The sequence below is a fragment of the Mustelus asterias genome, chromosome 25 (genome assembly GCF_964213995.1).
Source record: "Mustelus asterias chromosome 25, sMusAst1.hap1.1, whole genome shotgun sequence".
NCBI classification, from domain to species: Eukaryota; Metazoa; Chordata; class Chondrichthyes; order Carcharhiniformes; family Triakidae; genus Mustelus; species Mustelus asterias.
In genome coordinates, this window is record NC_135825.1 from 45,470,019 (window position 1) to 45,495,720 (window position 25,702).

General features: G+C 44.7%; 1 long non-coding RNA gene across 1 annotated transcript in view; it reads left to right on the forward strand.

The window, feature by feature from the left end:
* The first annotated feature begins 1,128 nt into the window (after positions 1–1,128).
* The window catches only part of LOC144511942 (uncharacterized), a 46,294-nt gene continuing 21,720 nt past the window's right edge, over positions 1,129–25,702 (forward strand). Inside the window, exons 1-2 of the long non-coding RNA XR_013500932.1 lie at positions 1,129–1,278; positions 15,869–16,514. This is a non-coding gene — a long non-coding RNA (uncharacterized LOC144511942). The remainder of the gene's footprint in view (positions 1,279–15,868; positions 16,515–25,702) is intronic.

Here is a 25,702-nt window from a genome sequence, read left to right on the forward strand (position 1 = left end):
TTATATATATATCACCAGAAACTCTCAAGCGCTGTTATGGGGGTAAATATAGCTGCTATTTTGTCCACAATTAAGATCCAGCTACATGAATGAGGGAGGGGTGTTGACTAGGACAATGTTGTGATCTTCTTGAAATTGTGTAATTGAACCTTTAACATTAATCTGAATTTACAGGCTGGGCCTCAGCTTAACACTGGAGCTTATGAACAGCACATGCAATGCTGGTGCAGTCCCTCATTGGAGTATCAGTGTAAGCTTTGCACCAGATTCCAGAATACAACATAGTTTAGAAAGCACGAAGCCACAATTAAGCCAAGCTGCCACTTTAAATCAATCAGTTCGTGCTATATCAGTTCACAATGTTTTGGCGGTAAAGCTTCAATTGTAAATAAATTCTAGTTGTCTGATTACTTTCTAGTAAAATTCAAGAAGTAGAACAAAAAGAAACAGAATAAAAATCTGTCGCCTTTTCCCTTGGAGCTCTGAACTGTTACATCTTAAGGTAGCATTAATTGAGAAGCTATGAAACTTTTCTCAGCAATCCTCTCTGTTTCTCTTATTCATTAGCCTCTGGGCAGGAGAGAAAAGTCAGAGACAAATTAAAACAGCCTAGACTGTAAAACTGAAATAGTTTATAATGAAAAACTAGTTAATATTACAATGTGTTGCAGGTCTGTTTGTTTTGACAGCTTATTTGTATGAAGGATAGTTGGTATAATTTCACACAGTTCTTTATACCATCTTTTGACTAATTTTGACTAATTAGATGTCATTGCCCCAAGAACAATGGGAGAGCTAATGTTGATATACCTAGACTGTTCCTTCCTGTCGAGGAAATATTTGCTTTTGCTGTTATTTTCTTCCCTCCTAGCAATCTTTTCCCCAGTGAGTACAAGCAAACCGAAACCTGGCGGTTAGATTGTTAAAGTGACTGAACCAATAGTATAAAGTTTCAACTCAGGTGTATCACTCTCAGCAGTTGCCGTGGTGAAACACATCAAATTCCATGGCCCTCCCTCCTGGTTACGTAGGATCAGTTCTCATTTACTCCCCTCCCTCCCTCTCTCTCTTTCTCGTAACCTCTGGGAAGTGAGAACAATGAAATGCCCCGGAAATGACAGCAAGGCAGAACTTGTTAGTAACTCTCGCAGTGAGACCAGGTAGTGTGGTTTACAGTCGTCATAGGTACATCTTTCTTCAGCAACTTTAACACTTCATAAAATCAACTAAACTGGGCAGCAGAGGATTGTCTGAAACACCACCAGCTTTGTAATTGAGGTGAGATTGCTGTGGAACTTATTTCAACTTTTAGATCAATGGGCAATTATAGGTAACAAGTGACTGCCTATTTACCTTTTAAGGGTGTGACCATAAAAGACAAGTAGGCTGTTCGATAACTAGTGAGGGTTATACTAGAATAAAAGACTTGCAAATTAAAATTTCTGTGGCTTAAAAAGTTCACGATGCAGCGTTCACATTTCTTTGGCCTGTTCGGTAGTGTTGGTAGATCTGGTACGGACTGGGGGAGGGGAGTTGGAAATATTTACAAATAACGTGCTAATCAGTCTTGTTGAAAGCTTTGAAGGTCAGTTTGTAAAGTGATTTTAGCTGATTGTTCCTAGGGTTTCCCATTGACACAACTGGGATATTACTCGGCCTCACACTCTCATTCTGAACAGCGTGTCGCACTGTTCTCCTCAATACGGACAATATCGTTAGAAATCAGTTAATAATTTACAAGAAAAATCAAGACACAGGTCTTTGAATTTAGCTCCAAATAAAACTATTACTAAATGGAATGCCAAAACATTGTAAGAAATGATTAGGGGTGTCCAATTATAGACCACGTTTTGAAATAAGGAAGTGCAACTCGTCTTTTATCATTTTAATTGATTTTTTCTCTTAGAACCTAAGCAGTACATTCAGTTGACAAACTTTATTTTAAGTACTGAACTACAGATCAATATATAATTGCATCATCTGTGTACTTTTGATGTAGTTGCGTCTAGTTATTGAAATAAATGTTTGATAGTTGAAGCACAGTATCTACAATTTTAATGGCCAATGATTCAACAGTTTCCTCAGAAAGAGGAAAACTGCTGATGGACATCCAGGAGCTTCATGCTGTGTATCAGTGGAGGCACTTTGATTTCTTGTAATTGTAATGCGTGTGGTATTATTGAAAAAAATGGGCTTGTCTTCAAACCACACACACCCAGAGCAAGTCACAGCATGACTCAAGACTTGAAAATGTGAGTTACCGTGACTACTACAAACTGGGGCATTAGCAGTCATGAATCATTTTGTCAATTGATCTTACATTCAGTATAAACAACACAGTAAACTACCTTTACATATTGTAAAAAAAAATTGTGCAATTGTTGGAAGCTATATTTCACAACTCTGCACAATGAAGATTAGTGATTAATTTAAGTTGAATATTTTTTGTGACCCTCTGACTTTCCCATTTCTCTCCAAACTAATTGTTACTTGCAGTCCATGGAATACTTGCCGTTGTAAAACCAAATTTTGGTCACAGCTGCTATTTTACCCAATTCCAACATCTAAGAGAGTGATATATAGGCCAAAGGCTCCAGTAACTAACGCAAAGAAAGAGACATTAAGACAGCTGATCTAAACCTTGGTGAAAGATATAGGGTACGATCTTAAGAAAAAAATTCAAAGCGCTGAACAAATGAGAAAACAGGAGAGAATCGCGCTGGGTTTTTGGGCAAGGTGTGAATCGCAATCTATGGCACTTGGTGCAAGAAAAGTGCCAGGAAAGTGCAGGGGTGGGGGAACAGTGGGGGTAGAGCCTGAGGTCATTGGTTAAACTGGCTGCTGAGCTCTTGGGGTTCCATTGCACAGGTGCCCAATCTCCCAATGTACTGGGAGATCTCCTGCCAGTCCCTCCACCCATCCCACAGTCATCGTTCCCCCCCCCCCCCCCCCCCCCCCACCGCCGATTGCCCTCATCTGCAGAGTTCCCAATTCCTTCTGTCAATCGGCTCCTCCATCTGCTGAGCTCCTCCCTTCCCCTCATTAATCATCCCCCTCTGCAGAGCACCCCTCTGTTCATCTGCAGAGTTCCCAACTCCCCCTGCCGATCGCCCCCCCCCATTTGCTGAGTTCCCCCTTCCTCCCACTGATTCCCACTCCATCTGCAGAGCTCCCCCCGTTCACTGCTCCATCTGCAGAGTTCCCCTTTCTCCACGCCAATCACCCCTGTCTGCAGAGCTCCCCCCCCCCTCCGTTGATTGCTCCCATCTGCAGAGTTCCCTGTTCCTGTTGCTGATAGCCCCCATCTGCATCTCTTCCACCCCTTTCCTCCTCCCATGTTATAGCCCCACCCCCACCCTGGCTTCACCCTGCTCCACCCCCTTGGCACTGCCCATGGCACAGTTATGGTGCCCAGTGGGCAGGGCCAGGGTGGCAGGTGGAAACTGCCAGGATGCCTGGTGGGCACTGCCATTGTGTCAGGCAGGCAGTGCCAGGGTGCCGGAGAGGCAATACCAGGTTGACCCTGCCCCAGACCACCCGGGGGCTTCAATGGCCTCTGATCCCCCGGCAAGGCCATCATGTCTGGTCTCTCACTGGTGGAGACTAACTATGATTCTCGCTGGTGCAAATCTCAACCGGCGAGCAGGTAAAGTCAAGTGAGCCCGGACGATATGTCCGGGACTCGCTAATGACATTTAAATTATGTCATAAATATTTAAATCGGCTTTGCGCCTTTTCTGGGGCAAATTTGGGCCGGCACAATCGGGGAGGCGAGAAACCGGGCTTGTTTCACATCTTTTGCCTCTTGCCTGACCTCACCACTTTGCCTCACCAAAGGTTAGGCAGGACAAGGTCATAAGATTGCGCCCATAGGTCTTAAAGAGCATCTTAAAGGAGAGGCCAGAGGTAGATCGCAGCTCATGCAGGACTGGATGTTAGATAGGTAGTTTAACACAGAGGCAGTGAAGGGATTGACAATGGTGACAGTTAGATTGATAGAGCTGGATATGTGGAACCTAATGTATTTTTGAATAATGTTATCTATGAGTGGCATTTTGTTTTACTTGTTCATATCGATGAAAATGAGGAGCAACCAAAGGTACATACTTTAGGGTCTCTAGTGATAACAGTGCAAGGGTGTGAAGAGAAGCTATTGTAAATCCTCTGGATCTGGCTATGGTGGGATAGGTTAGAGTTGAACCAGGCAAAGACAGTCCCACCACAGCAACAGAGTGGAGGGAAGGCATTGGAGAAGATTGGTGTGGTCAATCATGCCAAAGGTTGCAAACAGGCCTAAAGGATGAGAAGAGATAGTACACCAGTCACAGACAAATAAGTTTTTAACATTGATTAGGATCATTTCAGTGACATGGTAGGGGTGGGACTACATAGGAATATAGGATCTAAGAACAGAAATTGGCCTTTTGACATTTCGAGCATGCTCTGCTATTCAATAAGATCACAGTTTCTTGCCCACTCCCCATAATCCTTAACTCCCTTGTGCATTAAAAATCTATCTAACACAGCCTCCATTGCTCTCTGCTGAATAGAATTCCACAAACTTAGGGAAAGAAAATCTCCTCATCTCCATCTTAAAATCTGCCCCCTGGTTCTGGTCTCCCCTTCAGGAGGAAACATCCACCTGGTAATCATCCAATCAAATCCCCTCAGAATCTTACATGTTTCATAATATCGCCTCTCATTCTTCTAAACTCCATTGGGTAAATGTCCAAACTATTCAACTTTTCTTCGGATAATATGCCTTTCATCTCAGGAATGAATTGAACCTTCTCTGAATTGCTTCTAATGCAATTATATCTTTTTTCAAATAAGGAGATCAAAACTATATTCAGTACTCTAGATGTGGTCTCACCAATGCCCAGTAAAAATTCTGCTGTAAAATTCCCCTACTTTTATCATAGAATCCCTATAGTGCAGAAGGAGGCCATTTGGCCCATCGAGCATGCACCAACAACAATCCCACCCAGGCACTATTCGTGTAACTCCATATTTACCCCGCTAATCCCCCTAACACTAAGGGGCAATTTAGCATGGCCAATCCACCTAACCTGCACATCTTTGGACTGTGGGATGAAACCAGAGCACCTGGAGGAAGCCCATGCAAATACAGGGAGAACATGCAAACTCCACACAGACTGTCACCTGAGGCTGGAATTGAACCTGGGTCCCTGGCTCTGTGTGGCAGCAGTGCCGACCTGGAACCTAATGTTGTATTTTTGAATGATGTCACCATATTCCATTCCCCTTGTGATAAATGTCAACATTCCATTTGCTTTCACAATCACTTGTTAAGAACAAAGAACAATACAGCACAGGAACAGGCCCCTCGGCCCTCCAAGCCCGCGCCGCTCCCCGGTCCAGGATTGAATCCTGAATCCAGGATCCCCGCCCAATTTTCCAGCCTATCTACATCCTAATATCCTATCCACCGAGCTGTCCCTCACAGCTACGATGCTTTGTTCATCACAACCTATTAACTCACCCCCACCCCCCCATTCCAGACCATGTGATCTCCAGGGAGAGGCGAAAACCCAGAGTGAAAACCCCAGGGCCAATATGGGGAAAATAAAATCTGGGAAATTCCTCTCTGACCCCCTGTGGCGATCGAAACGAGTCCAGGAGATCACACTGGCCCTTGTTGTACCTGAATACTAATTTATTGAGATTCATGGACCAGGACATTATTCTGTACTGAGTTCTCCAATCTCTTTCTATTTAAATGGAATGCTGTTTTGCTATTCATCTTGCTGAAGTGGGCAACTTCACATTTTGCCAAATTATACGCCATCTGCCAAATTTTTGCCCATTCATTTAACTTATCTCTATCCCTTTGTTGGTTCTTCACCTTTGCTTGACAACCTACTTTTATAGCTATCTGGGTGTCATCAGCAAATTTAGCTACCATACATTCAGTCTCTTCTTCCATGTCATATGAACATGCATATGAGCATATGGATTAGGGGTAGGAATAGATGAATAGCAAAACAGCATTCCATTTAAATAGAAAGAGATCGGAGAACTCAATATAGATTAATGTCCTGGTCCATGAATCTCAATAAATTAGTATTCAGGTACAATTGATTAAGAAAGTAAATGGAATGTTGACATTTATCACAAGGGGAATGGAATATGGTGACATCATTCAGCATCTCGAGCCGTCTCTCTGCTATTCAATAAGATCCGTTTATCCCCGATAAATTTTTAACTCCACTGTTGATCAAGAATCTATCTACCTCTATCTTAAAAATAGATTTGCCTCCACCACTCTCCGGGCAAGAGATTTCCAAAGATTTACAACCCTCTGAGAGAAAAAATTTCTTCTTATTTCTGTTTTAAATGAATACCTCCAATTTTGAAACCCCTAGTTCTAATCTCTCCCACAAGAGGAAACATCCTTTCAGCATCCACCCTGTCAAGTTCCCTCAGGCTCTTATATATTTCAGTAAGATCACCTCTCATTTTTCTAAACTCTGAAGGACACAGGCCCAGTTTGTCCAATCTCTCCTTATAACGTACCTCCATCTCAGGTATCAATCAAATTAACCTTCACTCAATTGCTTCTTATGCATTGATATCCTTTCTTAAATAAGGATACCAAAATTGTACACAGTATTCTAGATTTGGTTTCACCAATGTGTACAACTGTAGTGAAACATTCCTGCTTTTGTATTTCATTCCCCTTGCAATAAACAACAAAATTCCATTAGCCTCCCTCATCACTTGCTGTACCTGCATACTCATTTTTTCTGAATCATGTACCAGGACATTTGGTCCATCTGTACCTCAAGAGTTCTCCTATCTTTTTTTTATTCATTTATGAGACATGGGTGTCATTGGCTGGCCAGCATTTATTGCCCATCCTTAATTGCCCTTGAACTGAGTGGCATGCTAGACCATTTCAGAGGGAAGTTGAGAGTCAACCACATTGTTGTGGCTCTGGAGTCAGATGTAGGCCAGACCAGGTAATGATGGCAGATTTCCTTCCCTAAAAGGACATTGGTGAACCAGATGGGGTTTTCTGACAATCGACAATGATTTTATGGTCATCAGTAGATTCTTAATTCCAGATACTTTTTATTGAATTGAAATTCCACCATCTACCATGGTGAGATTTGAACCGGGGTCCCCAGAACATTAGCTGAGTTTCTGGATTCATAGTCTTAGCAATAATACCACTAGGCCATTGCCTCCCTCTCTACTTAAATAAAATGCTGCTTTTCTATTCTTCCTGGCAAAGTGGAAAACCTCATATTTTTGCCCACTTACTGGACCTATGTCCCTTTACAGACTCCTTGGTGGAGTTCTCCAGCCCTTTCCACTCGTAGGATCTTCTGGACCCCCGAAGTCAACCCCCGCATGAGGAATATTAATTGCCATCAACTTTGCTGGCAGATGGCGAGCTGCCACAGAGGGACTGGAGAATTCCACCCCTTATGTCCCTGCTTGTCATTTCCGCAAAGAACTCTGATAAATTAATTAAACGTGATTTCCCTTTCACAAAACCTTGTTGATTTTGCCTGAATCATTATGTCAGGAAATTTTAAATTCCCTGACATAATCTCCTTAATAATGGATTCTAGCCATTTCCTTCTGACCGATGTCAGGCTAACTGGCCTATAGTTTCCTGCTTTCATCTCCCTTCTTTCTTGAATAAAGGTGTTACATTTGCTATTTTCTGATCTGCAGGGACCCTTCTAGAATCTAAGGAATTTTGGAAGATTACAACCAATACCTCTACTATCAATGCAGCCATTTTTTTTAAGACCCTAAGATTCAGACCATCGCGTCCTGGGGACTTGTCAGCCTTGGAAACCTGATCAGCGGGATTCATTCTTAGAAAGATGGGCATAGCTTTGGGAGGCAACAACATGTTCAACCACATCCATGTCATAAGGCATAGGAAAGTCCTTGGAATCATAGAATCCTACAGTGCAGAAGGGGGCCATTCAGCCCATCAAATCTGCACCGACCACAATCACACCATAATCCCATGCTAGTCCCCCTGACACTAAGGGGCAATTTAGCATGGCCAATCCACCTAACCTGCACATTTTTGGAATGTGGGAGGAAACCGGAGCACCCGGAGGAAACCCACGCAGATACGGGGAGAACATGCAAACTCCACACAGACAATGACCCAAGCCGGGAATCGAACCTGTGTTCCTTGCGCTGTGAGGCAGCAGTGTTAACCACTGTGCCACCGTGCTGGACACATAACTTCAGCCCTAAGGGTAGATATTACATGCATTCAAATTTCTGATATGAATTGCTAACAGGCAAACCGTTGCACGGAGTTTGTTTGAATTTATAAGATATATTCTCTAGCTTACTTTGAAGAAATTAACTAATGTTTCATTTGGAAGCCTATGGTGTTTAACTATACATGCAGCACCTCTAAAAATCAGGGACAGTGGAGTAAAAAGTGTTAAGCATTATTGTCTATAATGGCTAGAATCCATTATTAAGGAGATTATGTCAGGAAATTTAAAATTTCCTGACATAATGATTCAGACAAAATCAACAAGGTTTTGTAAAAGGGAAATCACGCTTAACTAATTTATCAGAGTTCTTTGCGGAAATGACAAGCAGGGACATAAGGGGTGGAATTCTCCAGTCCCTCTGTGGCAGCTCGCCATCTGCCAGCAAAGTTGATGGCAATTAATATTCCTCATGCGGGGGTTGATTTCGGGGGAACCAGAAGATCCTACGAGTGGGAAGGGCTGGAGATTATGGCCCAGGGATTCCAAATGATGGTTTCTATTTTGTTGGCTGCACATAGCTAACCAGTAAGCCTTAAAGCAGCAGAGGTATCTGTGGCTCCAAAAGTGTATTTGCTTTAACTCAGGGATAAAATTCATGTTTATTATATTATTATTCTGCCTTTTGCAGTGAACAATAATAATTCCTGTGAATATATTGTTTGTATTTAATGTTAAATGGTTGTTGATTTATAAGTGTATGAATTAATTTTCCTTCAAAAGACGAGGTTACTTGATGGTTGCAATATATTACAATGAGCTGCAGCACCATGACAAAACGTTCTCTAGTTAACCACTGGACTCTCTATATTTACTTAGACATTGGGACGATAAAGAAACACTCAGACAGATGGTGCCAGGTCAGCTTACCACACTGGCCCTGATACTGAACCTAAGGTTTAACGAGTTGAAAAACAAAACAGTTGCTATGGACTTGTTCACCTTGCATGGTAATTTGTGACTGGAGAGAGAACAATACACTTACAGATGATTTCTAGGCGTTTGTGGAATATTTGTCTTTGCTGCAGATCAATAGATTCATACCTGTTGGGCAAGGCAAAAAGGGACTAGAAACAGAAGATGAGTTCAGGAGAAGTGAAATGGGTAAAGCAGAACCTGCTTTCTGTTTTTATTTCAGTATGAGATAATAATTAACTACTAAACCATACACTTGTACAAGCAATTGCTGACAATAATTACATCGTTTGTATCTTACCAATTGAATGGATAGAAATAGCAAACTTTCACATGCATGATACTCGGAAAATGAGGTCAGACACACCTAGTAAAAAGACCCAACACTGACTCATCAGATCTTCAGTTGCCTGGAAACAGCTGTTACGGGCTGGGCTGCATGATACTTGCCACAGGCAAAACAAGCCTCAAGTGAAGCCAGCTCTTTTATTCTCTATTATGATTTGGAGTTAATTATTACACAAGCTAGGTAGGGCAAATTCCCCAGTAGAAAATAAATAGGATGCAACTTGTTATCACTCGGAAAAGTATAGCATAACTTTTGTACTGAAAGCCAAGGATCCTGTATGTTTGCAGGCATTTCTTCTGCCAGCTTCAAAGACTTTTATAAATATACCTTAAGGTCTATGAGTTCCTGCATCCTCTATCATTTGGTTATATTGCTTCTTCCCATTCTTCTGACTGAAGTGTGTCACTTCACACTTCTTTGCATTAAATTTCATTTGCTACATGTCTACCATTTCACCAATTGAAACCCTCCTAAAGTCCACAAATTCTGAAATTATCATCTGCATTGACACATCCAGACCATTAATAAATATCAAAAGGAACGGTGTACTTACAACTCACCCCAGGTGTCACCTCCCAATCTGAAAAAACAAGAGTCTGCTACTACTCATTGCTCTCTATCCCTTAGATAATCTAGTGTCCATTCAGCTAATGTCCTTTTAATCCTATGGCTTCAATTTTCCTAACAATACTATTATGTGGTGTCTTATCAAACACCTCCTGGAAGTCCATATATACAACCATGTTACACTCATCTACCCAATACTTCATCAAAAGATTCAATTCAGTCCAAAATTATCTTTTTTTATGCTACATTTCATTTATTAGCCCATATGTTACCAAATGGCCATTAATGCTGTTACTGTTTATTGTCTCGACAGGTTTTCCTACCACATTGACACAGTGGTTAGCACTGCAGCCCTACAGCACCAGGGACCCAGGTTTGATTCCAGCCTTGGGTTACTGTGTGGAGTTTGCATGTTCTCCCTGCGTCTGCATGGGTTTACTCTGGTTACCTCCCATAGTCCAAAGATGTGCAGGTTAGGTAGATCAGTCATGGTAATGCAAGGGGCAATGGGGTTGGGGAAGGATGGGCTGGGATGCTCTTTCAGAGAGTGAGTGCAGACTTGATGGGCCAAATGGCCTCTTTTTGCCTTGTAGGGGTCCTATTGGGCTATCAGTTTGAACAAGGATGTAACATTTGCAATTCTCCAGTTCTCTGGCAGCACTCCCATATCAAGGGAGGATTGGCAGATTGTTGTTATATTGCAGAAAGCCAGTTGGTGAAGTAAGATACTGGGGCCAAACTTTACCACTTTACTTACAAGGTGAAACACCAGAAGCATACACCTTTTTAACTCAACCACACCAATTTTAACAAGTGTCTCTTTATATGTGCTTAAGTGAAACTATAATTAATGCCTTCCACCTGAATATAATTGAACACAATTGATATACAATTAACATTGTGGTCAGAGCTCCTATAATTCCTCCCCTTACTTCCCTCAGCAACTGAGGATGTATTCCATCTAGAGCAGGTAACTTTTCTACTTTTAATCAATCTTTTAACTACCCCCTTTTTATTTATTTTTATCCTACGCAATATTGTTACTACCTCCTCCTTTATTGGAACAGTCTGGTAGCATCCTCTTCTTTGGTGATGACAGATACAAATGACTTATTTTGTCCCTCAACCATGCTCTTTGTCTCCACAAGGCGATCTCCTTTTAAATCTCTAATTGCCTGCATTTTCCTTTGATGACGATTTAATTATATTTATTTGAAATGCTTTTGGGATCTTTTTCATATCATCCACTAATCTAGTATCACATGCTTTTTGCTCCATTTATTCCCTGCTCCAACTCAACCCCTGTACTTTTCAGCTTGATTTTTAACATTTATCAGAGACTTCCTTTCTTTCTTTCATTTTAATCTTTATATATTTTTAGTCATTTGACTTTAGCTGCCCTTCCTTTCCCCTTCTAAGGAATCTGTCTAGTCTGTATCTGAACGATCTCCTTGTGGAAGGCCTCTCTTTGCTCACGTACTGTTATACTGCTTTTAAACTCAAAATTAGTACTTGTCCAGTTGAATGTTTGCTGGGTTTTTTTCTTGTCAATTTCCAAAACTACTCTTAAACCTCATCATCTGCTCACTGTTTCCCAAATGCTCTCCCACTGGGATGTGTTCCACTTGCCCCAAATTGTTCCCCAGAACTAGACCCAGCACTGTTGCCTTCTTTATTGCTTTGGAAAAACATTGATAAAGGGAGATTTCTTGCACACATTTCAGAGATTATTCCCCTCTTTTGCTCCTTACACTGTTACTTGCCCAGTCTTTATTAGGTTAACTGAAGCCCCCATGATCTCTACTTTAAAGATCTTGTGTTCATTTGTCCATTTGCCTACAAATTGGTTCCTCTGACTCCTCACTATTTTGTGGTCTATAGTTGACACGCAGCATGAAATAGCTCCTCAATTAGAAACATAGAAAAACTACAACACAAACAGGCCCTTCGGCCCACAAGTTATGCCGAACACATCCCTACCTTCTCGACCTACCTATAACCCTCCATCCTATTAAGCACCATGTACTCATCCAGGAGTCTCTTAAAAGACCCTATTGAGTTCGTCTCCACCACCACTGACGGCAGCCGATTCCACTCGCCCACCACCCTCTGTGTGAAAAACTTACACCTAACATCTCCCCTGTACCTACCCCCCAGCACCTTAAACCTGTGTCCTCTCGTAGCAGACATTTCCACCCTGGGAAAAAGCCTCAGAGTCCACCCGATCTATGCCTCTCAACATCTTGTACACCTCTATTAGGTCTCCTCTCATCCTTCGTCTCTCCAAGGAGAAAAGACCAAGCTCCCTCAGCCTATCCTCATAAGGCATGCCACTCAATCCAGGCAACATCCTTGTAAATCTCCTCTGCACCCTTTCAACCTTTTCCACATCCTTCCTATAGTGAGGCGACCAAAACTGAGCACAGTACTCCAAGTGGGGTCTGACGAGGGTCTTATTTCTAACCAATTAGATTTTATCTTTGAACATTCACTACATCATCCATTTCCAATGCCATAACAGTAGTTTTGATCAATATTGCCACCCCTTTTCCCTATCCTCTCCTTTCTCTTTCTTGATACATGATAGAGAGAAATATTGGGTGGAATTTAATGCCCTCCCCTGTGGCAGGTTTGGAGGGAGGGGAGTGGGGGTAGCATTTAATCGGGTGGATGTGTACTCCACCACCTTGCCTCAGTTCTAATAAAGTTGGGGACAGGAATGCTCACAGACAGTCTTCCCATCCCACTGCCAATTTAACCAGCAGTGCACAGGGGGTGGGGGGCTGTTGCCATGTGGGAGCTCAAAATAAAATCACTTGTTTGTGCGTACCTGGGAGGTGGGTCTCCTCGTTCCTTTTAAAAACGTTCAGTGCCTGATCAAGAGCCAGCATTAGGAGGGGGTCCTACTGCAAGGCCACCCAGATGTGCCTGCTGCTGACCCCACTCCCCCCACATCCTCTAGTCTGTGAATCCTCCATCCCACCATCTTCAGTTTAGCCAGGTCCCTTACTGATCTTGGTCCTCTAACATCTACCACCTCCCCAACAGTGCTGCCTGCAAATGGACAACTGTCAACCTCTGGCACTAAATAGGATGGGCCTTGCCAAACGAAGGAAACATGGGGCTCTCTAGCTGGGCTGTGGTTTCAATGCTATGAATACTATTTTGATACCAAAATCAAATTTTCATCATACACACAAGCAAACACAGAGTAAGCAGATTGTGATGTCAGTCAGTGTGTAATGCTATGATAGACACCAGCACTGCTATTTTTGACCCGCTTCTCCAACGTGTGCCCTTTCTTCATTATGTACAGCTGAACATGCATTTGGGTGCAAGAAGAACCCCTACTGGTGCTATTTAAAGGGATCATCAACAACTTGCAGTTTAGTTGTTGATTAGTTTCTGCTGGTTCTGTTGGAGTTTGTGGAAGTTCTTGATGGTTTGAAGAGTTGTTTGGAGTTGATGAGATTTAACAGTGGTGCTGCATGTAGAAACGGCTTGGGGGGGGGGGTGGAATATTATCAAAAACATCCTAAGTGCCAAATGAGTCTGAAAATGGGAGAGAACCACACCCATTTTTTGGGTGAGCTCTCAGACGCTATCTTATGCCACTTGGAGAAAGAAATAAGGCAAAGTGAGATTCTCGCTATAAGGGGGAGTGGATGAAGTCTATTCACACCAGGAAGCTGGCTGATGACTGCTAGAGGGTGCCACTGCACATGCACCTGATCTCTCAATGCACTAGTATAATAGCACATTGGAAGATTGTCATTCCCACCAAAATCGTCTCCCCTGCGATGTCTCACCTCCCCCCCCCCCCCCCCCCCGCCCCCCCCGCAAACAGGTCGATCACTGCCTCAACTGCAGAGTGCACAGCTCCCCATGTGCTGCCTCCCCTTTTGGGCCTTGCCCCTGGCCACTGTCTGGTGCCTGGTAGGTAGTGCCAGGGTGCCCGGTGGGGCAGTGGTGGGATGGCACTGCCCAAGGGGCACTTCCCCACTGCCCTCGACTACCCAGGGGGCCTCCATGGCCACTGGTCCCACCAGCGAATGCCCACCAGCAAGGCCACTATGTCTGGTCACAATTCCTGGGGACCATATCTGATCCTTGCTGGTGAGGATCTCCACTGAAGAAGCCATTAAGCCCAGAAGCAAGTGAACCCAGATGATTTTGCCTCTCTCGCGATCTTACTGGCTCACCATGCCGATCGACTGGTGTGACGAGCTGGTAAGATCGTTCCCCCTTAATTGTGCCAGCAGATACCCTATCAGACCACTTGTTCCCAGTCTTCAGACTCCTCTGTTATTGAAAATATCAGTTTCCGGTGGATCAATTCTACCTGTATCCTTATGATAAATATTCTTGCTGCTGAACTGTATTTAATTTTAATTCTCAAACAGGAATATTAGGATAATCATTAACTAACCAAGCTAATGGGTTTTAACAACATCATCAAGATAAATTCACATACATTAACTCTGAAGACTACACAGAATAAAAATAATGGTGCATTTTTGGGCAGATAGGCGGGGTATTTGCATTAGCTAAGTTGATCATGCCTATCATGCAACAATTTTGAACATTAATGGCCTGAAGACTAGCACTCGCGTAGAATGAAGAAAATTGATACAGGTGTTCCAGAGAGCAAGCTTGCTGATGTAAATTTACCAAATTTAAAGTTCCATTATACTAAAGACAAAATAATCTTCATTATTGTCACAGTAGGGGCGAGATGGTGGCAGAATGGTTAGCACTGCTGCCTCACAGCACCAGGGACCTGGATTCAATTCACATTCTCCCCATGTCTGCATAGGTTTTCTCCGGGTTCTCTGGTTTTCTCTCGCAGATGTGGAGATGCCGGCATTGGGGTAAACACAGTACGAAGTCTCACAACACCAGGTTAAAGTCCAACAAGTTTATTTGGTAGCACAAGCCACTAGTTTTCAGAGCGCTGCCCCTTCATCAGGTGAGCGGGAGTTCTCTTCACAAACGGGGCATATAAAGACACAAACTCAATTTACAAAATAATGGTTGGAATGCGAGTCTTTACAGGTAATCAAGTCTTAAAGGTACAGACAATGTGAGTGGAGAGAGGGTTAAGCACAGGTTAGAGATGTGTAATGTCTCCAGCCAGGACAGTTAGTGAGATTTTGCAAGCCCAGGCAAGTCGTGGGGGTTACAGATAGTGTGACATGAACCCAAGATTCCGGTTGAGACAGAGACTGATAGCCAAGTTCCGCACACAAGAGGATGGTGTCGTGAAACTTCTTACTGTGTTTACCCCAGTCCAACGCCGGCATCTCCACATAATTTCTCTCACAGTCCAAAGACGTGCTGGTTAGGTGCATTGGCCATGCTGACTTCTCCCTCAGTGTACCTGAACAGGCGCTGGAGTGTGGCGACTAAGGGATTTTCACAGTAACTTCAATGCAGTGTTAATGTAAGCCTACTTGTCACAATAATAAATAAACTTTAAAATAATAGCATGTATGGATGTTAAGTTCTGATTAGAATTAATTTCAAATGTGGAATTTGTTTATTTTAACTATGATTTAATACAATTAAGATTTGCAGCAATCTTTATGCCATATTTTCTAATGAAGGTGGTCCATGAAAGGCAGTTTAATTTGCATGAAAAGAATATCTTAAGATTTTCTATAAGATAACTAACTCATTTCTTACTGGTACAGCTTTGTCATTTAGCTAAGTACTGGAAATTTTGTGTAATCTATTACTCATTCTTCATATTTTACAGGGTAAACTTAGAAAATTGAAGAAAGTTACAACTTAAAAGCTGTAGAAGGGAGAAATGAGACCCATGATTCAATCTACTACATTTTGCATTATATTTACACTATGTGTTGTCTTAACTGTGAACTCTGCTGATCCAAAAGGACAAAATATTTCTGCCATTACCAATTCCCTTAGCAATGAGGGTAATTCTTCTGGAGATGTTAATAAAACTGGGTCTTCTAAGGACCACTTTGTAACTGAATCCAATCAGGCAAAGACAGTGTCACTTAGCACATTGAAACAGAACCCAACAAGCAACAACATGAGTACCTTAGCCCCTGGGACTATTGTTGCCATGTCAACCAATTCAATGAAGGCTTCTGTGCCTGATAATTCTCAGCCTCCTATGTCACAAAAAACAGTTCAAACTACACCACCCGGTGTCTCAGTTCACTACATGCCTGAGTCCTCTGCAACTCCAGCACTTGATTTAACAACCACAGAAAGCCAAATTAATACAACGCATCAAGTTTCAACATCAATATCAACGCCTGTACTGAAGCCAACACAGACAGAATCCACTGTAACAAGTAGGCAACCAACCAGCACTGACGCCACCCAACCTTATACAGGTTCATTGTATTCCATCTTAACAACTGGAACTTCAGGTAAGATCTAACCTTTGCTAGAAAGACAATGGAATGAGACATTTAATAAGGCAGATTGACATGTTTCAGGATTTTATGATTTTTCTACTGAAAGGATTTGAAAAAAATATTTTTTTGTAATTTTCTGTTTATCAATTGTGGTGAACCATCGTCGGTTCCCACTGGATAGTACTGAGCCAGGGTCTGGCCAGTACTACAAGTATGTATATATGTTGCTGTTGGGTTAGGGATGGGTTGTTCTACTTGTTGCTGTTGGGGTTAGGGTGGGGTTGTTACACCTTTGTATTGTAGTATTGTGGTACATCCCAGTCGGGCTCCGCCTCCTGGGAGAGGTATAAAGGTCTCTGCTCTGGCTGGGACCCCTCAGTCTGGGATCGTGTATATAATTGGTAGCTGCCTTGTTACAGCAAATAAAAGCCTTTATTTCCTGAGCATCAAGCCTCGTGTATGATAACGCGCATCAATTTTATTTGCTGTAAATAAACTCTCGTCGAAGAAAAAAAGAGTATGGAGCAGATACTGAAGCCTGAACGCCTTACACTAGATCCACGTGCGGTGGGCGCCTCTAACACCTTCGACCACTGGCTGAAGTGTTTCGAGGACTACCTGGCAGCCTCCGCAGCGGTCACCACAGATGATGACAGACTCCAGGTCCTCCATGCGAGGGTAAGCGACACTGTCTACCTCGCGATCCGTGCGGCCACCGATTACACAAAGGCCCTCGAGCTTCTGAAGAAGCGTTATATTAAACCGCCTAACGTAATACACGCTCGTTACCTCTTAGCCACTCGACGGCAGTCTGGCGAAACGATGGAGGAATACGCGAACGAGCTCCGACAGCTAGCCAGGGGCTGTAACTGCAAAGCTGTGTCGGCTGAGCAGAGTATGAACGACCTCGCCCGAGATGCGTTTGTGGCGGGAGTCGGATCGTCGTACATTCGACTCAAACTACTGGAGAAAGGTAACCTTGACCTTACCCAGGCAATAGAACTAGCGGAGATGCTGGAGACGGCCTCCAAAAGCCTAGTATTGTATCCTGAAGACCACGTGGAGACAACGTGGCAGGAGCAGTCGCCAATCCCTCCTCGTCCCTCGGGTTCGAAATGCTGCATGATGGCGTGCTCACACTCGGGCCAGACGACGGCAGCAGCTCCGGGCGGCCCGCGGTGTTACTTCTGTGGGGGAGCGAACCATACTCGGCAACGGTGTCCCGCTAAAGCTGTGTTGTGCTCCGCCTGCGGTAAGAAGGGGCACTATTCGAAAGTGTGCCGATCTAAATCTAGGAACAGCAGTGCGGCCTGCGATTCCTCAGAGCCCGGTTCTTCATCGTCGAAATCGTCGAGGGTTTCGTCCACGTGCGAGGCCAGGACGACACCATCACGGTCGACGGAGTCGGAGATGTGTGACCACCAGGGGTCGCTGAGTTTGGCGCCATCACCTACGTGCGACCTATGGGAGCGGCCATGTTGGTCGGCACCGACCGCGAACGACCAGCAGGGGTCATCCTCGTCAATTTCAGCTGCCTGCAGTGGCGCTCATGAACCAACGGTGGCATCGATCATCCTGGACCAGGCCAAGCCTCATAGACTTGACAAATCTATGATGGACATTCAGGTAAATGACCACTTGATTTATTGTCTGTTTGACAGCGGGAACACTGAGAGCTTTATCCACCCAGACGCTGTGAAGTGGTGTGGACTCCGGATTCAACCTGTCAAACAGACAATTTCTATGGCATCAAGGTCCCGGTCTGTCACCGTGCTAGGGAGTTGCGTGGTAACTTTAACGGTGCAAGGCACAGTTTACGAGCGTTTCAAGCTCCTAGTGTTCCTGCACCTTTGGGCGCCAATACTTCTCGGACTAAACTTCATGGTCCACTTGAGTGTAACCCTACAATACGGTGGGCCACTCCCTTCACTTTCAGTGGGAGAACAGCAGCCTCCAAATTGCCCAACGCGCCCCGCCTGTAGCCTCTCGACGCTGAAGATCACCACACCCTCCCTGTTCCAGAATCTTGTGCCAGGCTGCAAGCCCATTGCAACTAAGAGTAGGCGTTACAGCGCTGAGGATCGGATCTTCATTCGATCTGAGGTTCAGCGGCTCCTCAAAAAAAGGATCATACAACCCAGCGCTAGTCCGTGGAGAGCGCAGGTCGTGGTGGTCAAGAGCGGGAACAAACCCCGGATGGTCATTGACTATAGTCAGACCATTAATCGATACACGCAGCTGGATGCGTATCCCCTCCCGCGCATATCTGACATGGTCAATCAGATTGCGCAGTACCGGGTGTTCTCCACCATAGACCTCAAGTCTGCCTACCACCAACTCCCCATTCGCCCAGAGGACCGACAATACACGGCTTTTGAGGCGGATGGTCGCTTGTATCACTTTCTCAGGGTTCCCTTTGGTGTCACCAATGGGGTCTCGGTCTTCCAGCATGCTATGGACCGAATGGTGGACCAGAACGGACTACCTTCCCGTACCTGGATAATGTCACCATCTGCGGCCATGACCAGCAGGACCACAACACAAATCTCCTGAATTTCCTACGCACTGCATCTCGCCTGAACCTGACCTACAACAGGGAGAAGTGTGTGTTTCGTACGCGTCGTTTAGCCATCCTAGGATACGTGGTGGAAAATGGGGTCATTGGCCCTGATCCAGACCGTATGCGCCCCCTTTCTGAACTTCCCCTGCCCACTAGTGCAAAAGCACTGAGAAGATGCTTAGGCTTCTTCTCTTATTATGCGCAGTGGGTTCCCAATTACGCGGACAAAGCCCGTCCGCTCATTAAGTCCACTACTTTTCCCCTAATGCCAGAGGCCCGATTGGCCTTTGATAAATTAAAAGCTGACATCGTGAAAGCTACGATGCACGCGGTTGATGAGTCCATCCCCTTTCAGGTGGAGAGCGATGCATCTGATTTCACCCTGGCCGCCACACTTAACCAGGCGGGCAGGCCTGTCGCGTTTTTTTCCCGCACCCTCCAAGGCCCCGAAATTTGGCATTCAGCGGTGGAAAAGGAGGCCCAGGCCATTGTGGAGGCCGTCAGGCACTGGCGCCATTACTTGGTGGTAAAACGGTTCACCCTGATCACGGACCAGCGGTCCGTGGCGTTCATGTTTAATAACACTAGAAGCAAGATCAAGAATGACAAGATCTTGCGGTGGAGAATTGAACTCTCCACCTATAACTATGACATCATGTATCGTCCAGGGAAACTCAATGAGCCCTCGGATGCCCTCTCGTGTGGAACATGCGCCAGTATACAGGAGGACCGTTTGCAGGCTCTCCATAATGACCTATGCCATCCTGGGGTCACTCGGCTCTACCACTTTATAAAAGCCCGCAATCTGCCCTACTCGGTGGAGGACGTCGGGTCCATAACAAGAAGCTGTCAGGTGTGCGCGGAATGCAAACCGCACTTTTACCGACCTGACCGGGCACATTTAGTCAAGGCCACTCGTCCCTTCGAGAGATTGAGTGTCGATTTTAAGGGCCCCCTTCCCTCAACAGATCGGAATGTGTACTTCCTCAACATCATTGACGAGTACTCTAGATTCCCTTTTGTTGTTCCCTGCTCTGATACATCCGCTGCCACGGTTATCAAGGCATTCCGTGATCTTTTTACTCTGTTCGGGTACCCCGGCTACATTCACAGCGACAGGGGCTCGTCGTTCATGAGCGATGACTTGAGGCAATACCTGCTCGCATACGGGATTGCTTCTAGTAGAACCACGAGCTACAACCCTAGGGGTAACGGACAGGTGGAACGTGAGAATGCTACAGTCTGGAAGGCTGTCTTACTGGCGTTGAAGTCAAAAAGCCTTCCAGTCTCCCGTTGGCAAGAGGTGCTCCCTGATGCGCTCCATTCTATTCGCTCACTCCTGTGTACGGTAACCAACGCTACTCCCCATGAGAGGATGTTTTCACTCCCTCAGAAGTCTTCCTTGGGGACCTCATTGCCGTCTTGGTTGACGTACTCAGGACCTGTCCTCCTGCGGCGACATGTAAGGGCCCGCAAGTCCGACCCGTTGGTCGAACAGGTCCATCTCCTCCACGCCAACCCTCCGTATGCATATGTGGCATACCCTGACGGGCGAGAGGACACGGTTTCGATCCGAGACCTGGCGCCAGCAGGGGACGTAGCAACCCCTGTCGCTCCCATACCCCCTGTTACAAACCCCATAACTCTTGTTTCCCCCCCGGACACGGCGCGGGCAGCATCGGGACCATTACTTAACCCTTTTACTCCCGTGTACAGCTTGCCTGAGTCCAGAGGATGGTCGCCACTTCAGGGCGTGTCGGGACTCCATGGATTACCGTCACCTCAGGGTCAACCGGCCCGTGAGTCTGTGGAGGAACAGCTGGACATCGCCTTGGGGAGAACGCCACCGCAAGTGCCTACTCCGGTGTCATCGCCGGTATTGAGGAGGTCACAACGACGGTGCGGTCCCCCTGACCGTCTGAACTTATAGACTGATGACAAATTATTCTGTTTTTGTACCCCGCCGGCCTTTGTTTTCAAAGGAGGGGTGAATGTGGTGAACCATCGTTGGTTCCCACTGGATAGTACTGAGCCAGGGTCTGGCCAGTACTACAAGTATGTATATATGTTGCTGTTGGGTTAGGGATGGGTTGTTCTACTTGTTGCTGTTGGGGTTAGGGTGGGGTTGTTACACCTTTGTACTGTAGTATTGTGGTACATCCCAGTCGGGCTCCGCCTCCGGGGAGAGGTATAAAGGTCCCTGCTCTGGCTGGGACCCCTCAGTCTGGGATCTGTATATAATTGGTAGCTGCCTTGTTACAGCAAATAAAAGCCTTTATTTCCTGAGCATCAAGCCTCGTGTATGATAACGCGCATCAAATCAATGTAATTAGTTTTTATGAAAAGGCAAAAGTAAGGTTGGTAATATGCTAAACACAGTTAATATGCTATGTTACATATCCATTATGTTGGAAAACGTTTGATTCCTCTGCAGAAAAAAATCAGGATTTGGCGAGGGCAATGAAGAAAGAGACTTTAGATGGGCCTTGCCGAAGGTTGTGAGCCTTTGCTTAGGTGGAAGGAAGCTTATTGACTGACTGTAGATTTCTTGAAGTTGAGCATAGCAGCCACTGGAGTCCATGTGCAGTATGGAGATGCAAAGAGTCTCCTATTTTGTTTTGTTAAACAAAGGTAGATTGCACTGACTGAACTAAGTGAGTCCTGATCATAATTGATGCTTTGCATGTCCACTTTACTGTGAAACAAAACAGATAATTTATATTAAGCCTCATCTGACCTCCTATTAACTTAATTGAAAAGATTGAATGAACACCTGGGATGAAAGGAAGAAAATTATCATGGGAATAAGGCTGTGTGTAGTCAATAAACTAAATGTACAATAGCCAGACGTCCTGGTTTTGCTCATTCAAGGTCCCGGTGAACATCAGAAGTAGGCAATTCAGCCTTTCGAGCCTGTTCCGGCATTCAATACGATCATGGCTGATCTCATCTCCGTCTCATCTCCACCTTTCTGCCTGCTCCCCATAACCCTTCAATCTACTACTAATTAAAAATCTATCTATCTTATAGTAATTAAGTCAAATGCCAATTTTCCCATACCAACACCCTTTATTGTCTACGAAAGGAAACAGTTACAGTCCGGTAGTCTTTACCTCAGGACCTCCAACTGATCCAGGTAGAGTAACAGGTTTAAAAACCCCTGCTGACTGCTTCACTTTGGGTGAGCCTTTGCTAGCTAAATAAGGCAGCTCACTCCACAAAGCCCATGGGAAGATCCATTGATGATCCCCTATGGCCGTCATAACATATCCCCTCCTCTAAATTTGTTTAGTGTTCCAGCATCCACTGCATTCTGGGGTAGAGAATTCCACAGATTCATAACCCTTTCAGTGAAGTAATTCCTCCTCTTAGCTTAAAATGATGGCCTCCCATTCTAGAATGCCCAACAAGGGGAATCATCCACTCTGTTTACCCTGTCAATCCCCTTTAACATCTTGTCTACCTCAATTAGATCTCTTCTCATTCTTCTAAACTCCAGTGAGTATAGGGCTAAACTGTTCAATCTCTGTTCAAAAGGCAACTCCTCCATCTCTGGAATCAATCTAGTGAATCATCTCCGAACCACCTATAATGCATTTACGTTCTTCCTCAGTGACGGGACCAAGTGTGAGCAGTACTCCAGATGCGGTCTCACAATGTCATAAACAGTTGCAACAGCACTTCCTTTCTTTTGTACTCTATTCCATGCCAAACTTCCATTTGCCTTCCTTATTACCTTCTGCACCTGCATTCTAACTTCTTGCAATTCATGCAGAAGGACACCCAGACCCCTCTGCACCGAAGCATTTTGACGTTTCTCTCCATTTCAGTAATAAGTTGCCTTTTTATTCCTCCAACCAAAGTAGATAATCTCATACAATTCACATTAAATTCCATCTGCCAAATTTTGCTGACTCATCTAAACTATCTATTTTAGTGTTTTCTGCAAACTTGGCAGTTCGTAGTAGATCCTATCCCTGCATCCGAATCATTAACATAGACGAACCCCATGGGATTTTGCATTGTGCATTAACCTTTTGTGCAGCACCTTATCAAATGCCTTCTGGAAGTCCAGATACACCACACCTACATGAACCCCATTATCCATTTCGCTTGTTACATCTTCAAAGAACTTTTAGTAAATTAGTCAAACACAATTTACTCTTCATTAAATCGTGTTCCCTCTCCCTTATTCCCTTTAAACTGCTGATCACCCAATTTTCCCTCCTGGCCCCCAAATTAGCTGATGAAATAAAGTTTCCTCTTCAGGTGTTGTACCTCTCATTTTGTCGCCATCACCCTCTTCTCAAAATAACCAACACTTGACCCCGCCATCCTTGCAAAGTATTGTCTCATCTCCAACCTCTCTTTCCTCTCCCAAGTGTTGTCATCTCCCAAACCCATAATTGAATCCTTCTAATCTGGTTTCTGTTCCTGCCACAGTCCTGAAACAGATCTTATCAAAGTCACAAATATGTTTCCCAAGGATCTATCCATGGCACTCTCCTATTTCTCCTTTATATCATGTCCCTCAATGACATCATCCAAAGGCATAGCATTAGTTTTCACATGTACACTAACAACACCTAGTTCTGCCTCACCCAGACCTTTCTCAACTCCTCCACTGTTGCCAGATTATCAGACTGGATACCTGGGCTGGAATCTCTGGCTGTTCACGCCACCAGGATTCTTCGGTTCCGTCAACAGCACACCTCTGCCTGTGGGTTTCGCAGTGGCGTGGGGTGACAGCAATGGGAAATCCCATTGACAGTGGCGGGCCCAGAAAATCTCACCACTAGCGAACAGCATGGCACTTTCCACCACCGGGAAACACATGGCTAGGAGGCCAGAGAATCTTGCCCCGATATCCACTTCTAGTTGAGCAGAAATTTCCTCCAATTAAGTATTGGGAAGACTGAAGCCATTGTATTTGGACCCCTTGCCAAACTGTATACCGTAGCTTCCTCTCCCTGGCAGATTTCTGTAATTAAGCCAGATTGTTACCACCTTGTTGTCAGATTTGATCCCAACTCCCTTTCATGCTAAGACCACCTTTTTTCCACTTACTTAGCATCACCCGACTTTGCCCCTATCTCACTTCTTCTGCTGCTCATTCATGTCTTTATTACTTCCAGACTCCAGATTACATTGCAACACACTGCTGGCTGGCTTCCCACATTCTACTATCCATTAACTTGAGATAGTCTGAAATTCTGCTGCTCGTGCCTTAGCCTGAAGCAAGTCTTGTTCCCTATCACTCCTGTACTATATTGGTTTCCAGTCATACAGCACCTTGATTTTAAAATTCTCATCTTTGTTTTCCAATCTCACCATGGCCTCACTCCTCCCTATGTCTGCATTCTCCTCCAGCTCCACAATCTTTCAAGACATGTTGTGCTCCTCTAATTCTGGTCCCTTACGCATTCTTGATTTTAGTTGCTCTATCATTGGTGGTCAAACCTTCAGATGCCTATGCCCCAAGATCTGGAATACTCTCCCGAAACCTCTGCACCTCACTTTCCTCTAAGATCCTACTTAAAAACCTACCTCTTTGCTAAAGCTTTTGATCATTTGACTTAATATTTTCTTTAGTGGCTGAGCCTCATACTTTTGTTTATGATGCTCTTGTGCCTAAATATAATTCATCATGTTAAATTTGCTATAAAAATATAAATTGTTGTTCTTGGGCCAGAATTTTATGGGTTGGGTTTTTCTATCCTGCTGTGCTGGTCAAGTAGCATAGCAGGGCTGGAAATATGAGCAGATGAAAATTGCGTTGGGCCATTTACGATCCTCCCAGACCATTTTTTATCCAGCGTGATCTGCAATTATAAATGATTTTTACTTCGTTACCATATCATTAGCGAGTTTGACACAGCCTATTTGGTGGCACAGTGGTTAGCACTGCTGCCTCACAACGCCAGGGACCTGGGTTCGATGCCTGGCTTGGGTCAATGTCTGTGCAGAGTCTGCACATTTTTCCTGGATCTGTGGGTTTCCTCCCACCGTCCGAAAGACGTGCTGGTTAGGTACATTGGTCATGCTAAATTCTCCCTCGGTATACCCGAACAGGTGCCGGAGTGTGGTGACTAGGGGATTTTCACAGTAACTTTATTGCAGTGTTAATGTAATGCACCTGTGACAATAATAAATAATCTTTAAATCTTTCACCCTTCCCATACCTCTTGGTGTCAGGTTGGGGATGTGAGGGGGCGTGGGAGAGACAACCATAGTACATATGTCTCCCACTCTGTCACCGCTGGGCTGGCCCCCTAGTGCAGATGTGGATTTCAGATTGGCAGCCACAGAGATTGCCATCACTATAGCAACTTATGAGGGAGACGTCCAGATGCTACTGAAGGAGGGTGGTTGAGAGAGGGGGGGGGTGGCGGGTGGTGGTCACTGTCTCCAGCTAGGTAAGGAGACAGTGTGGCACACAGACTTGGCAGCAGGAGATCACTCGCTCTTTGAACGTTACGCGGCCCTCTATGTCTACACCTCTGGGTCCTTCCAGGCATCCAGCAGGGACATCGGCAGCATCTCGCAGCCATCAATGCACAAGTGTGTCTGCCAGGTCAGATGCCCCATTCACCTGGGCTACCAATTACATCCACTTCGACATGGGCCAGGCCCAATAGGA